General features: G+C 38.5%; 1 pseudogene; it reads left to right on the top strand.

Moving 5' to 3' along the window:
• Positions 1 to 2,012: 2,012 nt before the first annotated feature.
• On the top strand, positions 2,013 to 2,396 carry LOC114214602 (nuclear transport factor 2 pseudogene; annotated as a pseudogene).
• The last annotated feature ends 6,290 nt before the right edge of the window (positions 2,397 to 8,686 follow it).

The raw sequence follows: 8,686 nt of genomic DNA, 5'->3' as shown, positions 1-8,686 counted from the left end.
AATGTTTGATCTGCTTTAATCTAAAAAGCTTAGCTCTTTTTTTAACCTTCACTTTTTTCCTGCATTAGAAGCATTCATCCCATTTTAACAGGGCAGTCACCTCCATGGTCTACGCTCCGGTAGAAAAAGCAAATGTTCTCCCTCACCATCTAGAAAATGTTAAATGCAGTTTTCCCTACACTCATGAAAAGAGAAATGGCTTTTCTTGTGGCTTATGATTTGTGCTCTGGATGTATGGTTCTCTGAAGTCTAGAAGGAAATAAAAGAAGAGACAAATCTTTCATGTGGAGGATAGAAAGAAAGCATGGAGGTGAGGAAATAAGTGACATGACTGATAAATACCAATGACATCACCCTGGGACACTTGTCCAGGAAGGCACTGTCCCATAATCCATGACATGCCCAGTGAGTGAAACAAGAGAAAGAACATTGCAAAGAACATTGTTAAAAGGTCCATGACCCACAATGTTTTGGAGTCATTGTGTGAATGAAAAATTTTCATTACTCATAATGCAGACCGTGTAACCTATGCCAGTTGGGACTCCAATTTGTACCAGGAGGAAACCCTATTTAATTCATACTAGCACATCACCAACTAACTGCCCTGCAGTGGTAATGTTCCACTCTGCCATGACATTTTATACTGTCCTCATCCAATGACACCCGTTCATGCACCTCTCAACTATGTCATGGGACTTCTGAAAGACCAAGTCTCTAAAACAGGATAGTGATGAGTATGGCCCCTATTTATCTTGGAGATGATTCAGTCTGAAGATGTTATTGAAAATCTAGGCTTTGAGGTGCCTGGGTGGCTCAGTCATTAAGCGTCTGTCTTTGGCTCAGGTCATGATCCCAGGGTCCTGGGATCGAGCCCCGCATCGGGCTCCCTGCTCTGCGGGAAGACTGCTTCTCCCTCTCCCACTCGCCTGCTTGTGTTCCCTCTCTCTCTCTCTCTCTCTCTCTGTCAAATAAATAAATAAATAAATAAATAAATAAATAAATAAATAAATAAAATCTTAAAAAAGCTTTGCACAGGCTGCAAGGAGGTCCCAACTATCAGGATCCACCTTCACTCTCACTGGAGAGAGGCAGAAATAATGGTAGTCTCCAAGATTACTCATGCCTTAGCAGGGGCTGGGATTAGAAGAGCAAAGAGAGATGGCAAACAGAAGAGTAAAGAAGCCCAGAAAATGGACCTCTATGTTCTTTCCTAATGCTATCTCTGAGTGACCTGACTTGTCCCATAGCTGTTTCCTGCTCTTCAAGGTAATAGATTCTCCATATCTTTCAGTCATTGGGTAACCTTGCATTTCAGAGAAGGCTGGACTCATTAACAACCCCAGAGTGAGTCTAATTTGATCTTTGCCATTTGTGGTAATTCTATTTACCTTGCCAGTGATTGGCTTGAGAAGTGGGCATATGATACACCTCTAATCAATGATATATGAGGGTTACACCACTAGGACTTCTGGAAATTCTTCCTATTTGTCAAGAAGAGAAGGCTAAGGAAGAAATAAATTTTCTTTCCCCCTTTCCTACATCTTGATATATATTAAGGTTGACATGCCTGGAACTGCCAGAGTAATCTCATAACCAGGAGGAGAAGCTAAGAGATTTGAGAAGAATTTAAACTGGAGCAAAAATGAGATTTAGCCACTCAGTTAACCAACCCTAAAATGGCCCTACTTTTAGCTATTTGATAGATAAGAAAATAAATCTTTCCTATTGTTTAAGCCAATTATGGTTGAATTTTTTGTTACTCCAGCCAAAAAACATACCAAATGAATAAATAATCTGATGAAAAAAATATTTTGCATTGTCTCATGAGCTCCTTGTGGATTCATGATTATCTAAGAATCAAATTATTTTCTTTCTGGTAATGGATTATACTTACATCCCCTTCTAGGTGTTTCTGAGATTGCATAGACTATACTCTTTGCAAGAATCTTTCTATAGGCTGCCACCATCATGTCAGCCCCTTGGGTCTCAATGAGGCTGGGTGACACTCCAGAATGGAAGACAAGCCAATTTGGGAGCAGACTGGATTCAGCTTCATTCAACATTAATACCAGTTATTTGATTAACGACAGAACCCAGTGAGGCGCAATTTATATTGATGCATCATGCCTAACATGGGAAGGACAGCAGTCCAGGGGACAGCTGCCATTGTGGAGAAGTTGTCTAGCCTTCCATTCCAGAAAATGCAACACAGCATCACAGTGCAGGACCATCAGCCCACATCAGATAGCTGCATCATCAGCATGGTTGTGGGCTAGCTCAAGGCTGATGGAGACCCCATCATAAGGTTCCACCAGATGTTCCTATTAAAGAACATCATCGATGCTTGGCTTTGCACCAAAGACATGTTCAGGTTTGCCCAGCACAACTTTGGCTGAAGTCTTCCCAGCCAGGCACTCAGGCTGTTTTCTCCTCCTTCCTCTTCCTGATATTATTCACAACCCTCCACATGCTTCAAATACCATACACAAATGAGCAGGACCATGGTGGGAGCAGGCACAGTGTGCTGCTGCTGCTGATGTATTGGGCATGACTGGACGCTAGACTAGTTGCATCTGACAGAAATTTGTGTTGTACCAGCGCATGCCTTGGAAGGACTTAAGTAATACAAAAGGTTGTCTTTTTTTTTAATCTACTGATAAGTTGCTCTAGTAACCCAAAGAAGTGAGGGAGAAAGCAGTTGTCTCACCACACAGATATTGATTTGTTTGGATGTTTCAATGCCTCATGATAAAATAAAACTACAAAAAGTTTCTTAACAAAAAAGAAGAATAAGATTCATCTTTCTATATATATCCAGCATTTCTTTCAACACAGTCAATATGGGGAGTAACACTGAGGAAAGGATACCCTTTATTAGAATCTGAATTCATAAAATATTATATAAGAAAATAAAAGATATGTGAATACATATACAAATTTTAAACCAAAGAGGGAAATACTCATTTCCAGAAATGCAAAGCAAACTCAGATCAGAAGGGTGAGAAGGAGCTTAGGTTAAAATATATTAGACTATTATGATAAGCAGGTATAGGTTCAAGGTGTAGGTTCAGCTGGATTTGGGGGTTTGTACACCAGTGCAGAGAAGGTAGTCTAGGATACAGGTCCCATTCATTCAGGGAACTAGAGCTGAGATACCTACAACAAGCCATGAGTTACAGGGAAGACTCCACCCCTGCCAGCTGGGGAAAGCAGCAAGGAAGTGTGCAGCATATCCAGGGTTGAGATCAGAAAAAAGTAACTTCCTAAAATGCAAACCCACCATCATGTGAATGAGCAGGTCCAAATTCATACCAACAGTATGGGGCAGAAGTTCCTAATTGAGAAATCAATATAAAAATTGACCCAGAAATAGTGAAACCACAGACTCTCAGAAGAGGCAAAGCCAATATACCCCAACAGGGCTATTTCCATAGCTCAGGGAACCCAGGATACCATGGACATCAGTCTCCACTGAAGATGAGCTGCCAGTTGAAGATGTGAACCACAGGAGAAAGTGAATTACTGAGATGGAGTGTGAGAGGGTGCAACAAAAAGAGGAATTCATACATTAAGAATGAGAAATAGAAAATCATCTAAAAGAGGCTTTACAATAATTACTTTTTTACTTTTTTTAAATTTTATTTTATTATGTTATGTTAATCACCATACATTACATCATTAGTTTTTGATGTAGTGTTCCATGATTCACTGTTTGCGTGTAACACCCAGTGCTCCACGCAGAACGTGCCCTCTTTAATACCCATCACCAGGCTAACCCATCCCCCCTAGAACCTTCAGTTTGCCTCTCAGAGTCCATAGTCTCTCATGGTTTGTCTCCCCCTCTAAGTCCCCCCCACTTCATTTTTCCCTTCCTACTATCTTCTTTTTTTTTTTTTTTTAACATATAATGTATTATTTGTTTCAGAGGTACTTATTTTTTTAAACGTATATATAGGTAAAGAGGAAATAGAAAAGATAAATACACAGGAAAAAAGATAATGTATATTGGAACATAGCTCTAAGGAAATGACCTAGAATGTGAAATAGAGAAATAATAAGCGAAGCTGAGATATGGAAGATAGGAAGATAGGGTCTAAAATATGTCTGATAGGAATTCTAGCATAAAATTAAATGAATATGGGTGACAATGTTATAAAAGAAAGTGGCTGATAATGTTCCAGAATTCAAAAAAAGTCATTGATCCTAAGATTTTAAGGAGCTAAAAACAAATTCATATCTAAAAGAATCACTGTAGTAAAACTGCAGAATATTAAAGAGAAGTAAAATTCTTAAATCCTACTAGTGATTAAAATACATACTCCTATAAAGGACAATTAGATTCACAAAGACGTATAGTTGGCATAATAGCTGATATTTACTCAGTGACGGATGTGGGCTTGACATTGTTTTAAGAATCTCTTGGTTAATGTTCACAGCAACCTGATAGGGGGAGATACTGTTGCTATCCCCATTTCACAGACAGATATAGAACAATGGATGAAAAACAATAGAATAATATATTCAAAATGGTGAGGCATAATTCTATCTGTAGCTCTCTTCACCAAGAGTGAAGCTAGGGGGTTGTTTCTTTCTTTCCTGATGGATGCATTTAATAATCCATAAACATTTCGAGTAATAATATAGAATATATGTTAAATACAGTCACACCAGATATGTCACATTGTCATAAGTTCCTCAGAGTTACTTATATGATCATTTTGTGTGTGGTGAGCAGGGCAGAAACTGGTGGAGAAGATAGTTTTTAACTGAATCTTTGTTTTTCACTGCCCAACCAGATTAACTTAAAGAAGCTGCAAAATAAAATATGCAGGTTAAACTGGGGCAGGGATTCCTTTCCAAATATTCCTATAGCACAAAAGATGGTCTTTTATATCAGTAAAACAAGAGCTCTTTAAGTATTTCAAACCAAAAAAAAAAAAAAAATCCAATACAGGGAATTGCTTACTTAGGGATGGAACAGCTAAAGAACCAAAGAGCACAATGAAGCAACCTTGCATTTAGCAAAAGCAAGGCAGCTACAACCAACCCAGGGTTGGAGTGAGAAAAGCAGGAAACAGCTGTACCAGAGTTCAGGAATCAGGGTCACCTGGTGGGCCTGTCTAGTTAGAACTGAGATCATGGAAGGAAGGGACATCCTCTAGGAACTGGAGCCACCCACTATTGCAGCATCTCCAGGAGTTGCCACCTGAAACAGAGCCAGGAGCAGGGGGGGATATCCTGGCTTTTATCCATCCCTAGCTCTCCACACTTCCACCAGAGCCTTCCATTAGCTAAACCCATCTAGAAGCAGAAGGCAAGAGGGCACAGGAAATGTAGTGTCCTGTAATACACACACCCAGGCAGAGAAGTGCAGACAATGGATCTGAGAACAAATATGCAAGTGATCAAGTCACCCCCAGCTGATGAACTGAATTCAGGAGAGTCAGTGCAAATCCTTTTAGCATGACGGCAGACGTTTAAGTGTCAGAGGCCTGCTCAGTGTCTGCTCTGTTCTCTAAGTCTTCCATCTGCCTGAGTTCCTCCATTTTAGCTTGCTAGCCCATGTGGGTGTGAAAGTGGCATATGCATTTTATGTGGGAATGATTAAACTGATTCCTCTTTCATGCAAAGGCATTGCGTCTTTCCAATGACAGTGCTGTTCTACAGGCTCTACAAAAGCAAACTTCACTTAAGACCATCCATCTATTGAGTTTTTGCAACACATACGTCCTCTCAAAGCTACTCTGCCTAGAAGCTAATAGTGGAATGTAAAAATAATAGCTTTAGCTGTCTTTCAGCCTGGCTTTTCTTATTTGTATTCTAAGTAACTCATGTAGGCAGACATAGAAAGCTCCTCTTATTTGCATTTATTTTGCCCACAGAAAATTTACAGTTCACATGACTGCTCCATTTCAAAGAAATAATCAAAACACAAATAGCTTGAAATATAGACAGGAGCTCAGAAAAACTAGGATAAGGAAGAAAAATTAGGGCACATTTTAAACATAAATGAAAGGTGTTTTTGCCATGGCTATCTTCAACTTCTATCACTAAAGCACAAGTAGAAAGGAATTTTGAGAACTACTTAGTTCATAGAAACTTCATCCTTCCTGAAATTTTATTTTTGACCAATTGAACAAGAAAAGATGTCAATGTCAAATCTCTGTTTTCATCTGGGGTAGATAACCAGAAACTATAATACAATTTTTCTTGAATCACAGTTAAGCAGTAATTACTAGTCATCTTTATCTACCATCAAAAGAAAATCATTTGAAGAATATGCTATTAATCAAATGAAAAGTGTTAACTTTCATTTTAAATATATAATTGTCTATAATATTAAATTTTAGCCAAAACATTTTTTTTCATCTATTAGCTTTGATAGAAGTTCATGGTTTAATGAAATATCACAGTATTAAGTCTGTTAGGCAATTTTTGGTGATAGAAAATACACTATTTTTGGTGATGGTGTAGTCAATTGTTAACTAATGTGTCCAGAACTAAGGTAGATTTTATAAACTATCCTAATTCTCAAAAACTTTTGTGCTGTCAGTAGGCAATGATTTTGACTTTTGAACTGCCTGTGTTTGTACATTTTCTTCTTAACATTCAGTGCATATAGTTAGTATCATTTTATCAATTACCTAAGAAAGCTTTGTTGAGAGAGAGAGAGAGAGAGTGTGTGTGAGTGTGTGTGTGTGTGTGTGTGTGTGTGTGTGTGTGGCCTATTTCATAAAGAACATTAGCACCCTCTTCTGGATGACTTTTGAGGCTGTAATGAAAATATTCTGTCAATCTCTTCCCATTTCCTAACAATGAACAGCTTGAATATTCATTAAATTTGCTCCTGATTAAAGCACAACGTCTGAGTAATTTAATTATACCATATATTTCTGAACATTGATAAGTGCTAGAGTCAAAAAAACACTTCATTGCTAAATATTACCCACTGGGAATAAGTGTTTGTCTTATGAAAAGGAAAAAAAATGCTGCTTCTACATTTCTCAGATTGAGTGTCCCCAGTGACTCTTAAATATACAGAGCTATGCAAGGAGGAAGGAGCACAAGACAGACAAGGAGAACAGACATATACATTCTTCTGCCAGCTGTCAGGGCTTGAAGGAAAAGTTTGTGCTCTCGTATGCCTTAATATCAGCCACTGACATAAGTCAATATTCTTTTATTCAACTGGATTTTAAAAAAAATCAGATACCTTTTAAATCACACTGCCTACAGTTCCACAGAAGCATCTGTGATAGATATCATATGAGGCTGATGATGAAGATGTGATACACTTGCTTGATTCATTCATTCACTCACTCATTCATTCTACAAATATTTAGGGAGCATTTGCTGTGTGCCAAGCACTCTTCTGTGTCCTGGAGATACAGGGAACAGACTTAAGCTCCTGACATCATTGAGACTACATTTATGAGTGAAGACAGATACAGTGCAGAAGTATGTACACCATATGTCACATGATAATAAATTCTATGTCGGAAAATGAGACAGAGTAAATGGAATAAGAAGGGTTGGTATGTGGGGGGTGAGTATTTTATACAAAGTGGTCAGAAATGTGCTATTGATAAGGTGACATTTGAGCAGAGACATGAGCTAAGTGCAAGTTTACACCTTGTGGATCAGAGAAAGAGCATTCCAGGTGGAAGGAGCGGCAAGTCTAAGCCCTTTGAGGTCCGGCCCTGGATTCCCTTTAAATATTTCCAATGCTGTGGAGCAACTCAGCATATAACAGAAGTTAAGAGCCTGCCTGAGCTTTGGAATTCAAAAACTTGGATAAGATGCTATATATCAGCAATTGACAAATTACTTAAAATCTCTGAGCCATTTTTTTCTCTTCTATAAAATGGAGATTTCTACAATTTCGTTCTTCCCGGGATTATTGTGAAAATTAAGTGACATATTACAAGCAGAATTTAACACTGTGCTTAAGTTGGCATTGTGCTTAAGTTCAATAAATGTTAGCTACTAAAGGGAAAAATGCTTCTCAGGGACACTTGAATTTTCTGCAACACTTACATATTAAATGGATCATATGTGTTGAACTGGAATGCTCTTCTAAATACTAGTCAAAAATCATAAGTTTTTTTTTTTTTTTCCTGTGAGCAGAAATGTTTCTTTTTCTGTGTTGTCCTGGACAAGCTACTTTACCATCATGAACCTTAGGTTTTGCAAAATGAGGTTACTAAATTAAATCAGTCACTGCAGTCTGAAGCCTCCAGGTAGTATGAGAGCTACTATTCCTGTTCTAAAGCCCCGAATAAAATGTTAAATTACTTCTGATAAGGGTAATGAGAGACTAGACTATCAGGTTTGCTTTGGGCTGAATTATGAGGCATGAAGTTCAGTGGCTGAGGTCTCTGGCTATGGAGTGTGACAATCTGGCCAAGGTGCTATCCCCAAAAGTTGTCCAATTTACATTTACTTGAAGAGCACTGCTTTCCTTAAACACCTGTATTCTTGAGATATTTTCAAAGGGCTCCATCGTCCAAATCTAACTCCAACACCTTGACTACCACTGAGCCTCACCCACAGGATTAATTCTCCTTCCAACCCTTCTTTCCAAATCCCATTCCTTTTTCTTTCTCTTAAGGGAAGGCCCTTTTCCAAACTCACTCAGTAAGTCAGCTAAATATGGTGAGATGAAGGGTCAGAAGACTGGGGGGCG

This window comes from Eumetopias jubatus, unplaced genomic scaffold, assembly GCF_037043125.1.
Source record: "Eumetopias jubatus isolate StellerSeaLion01/CBP00866 unplaced genomic scaffold, mEumJub1_p1.0 scaffold_1, whole genome shotgun sequence".
NCBI classification, from domain to species: Eukaryota; Metazoa; Chordata; class Mammalia; order Carnivora; family Otariidae; genus Eumetopias; species Eumetopias jubatus.
This window is presented reverse-complemented; position numbering and strand designations above follow the sequence as displayed.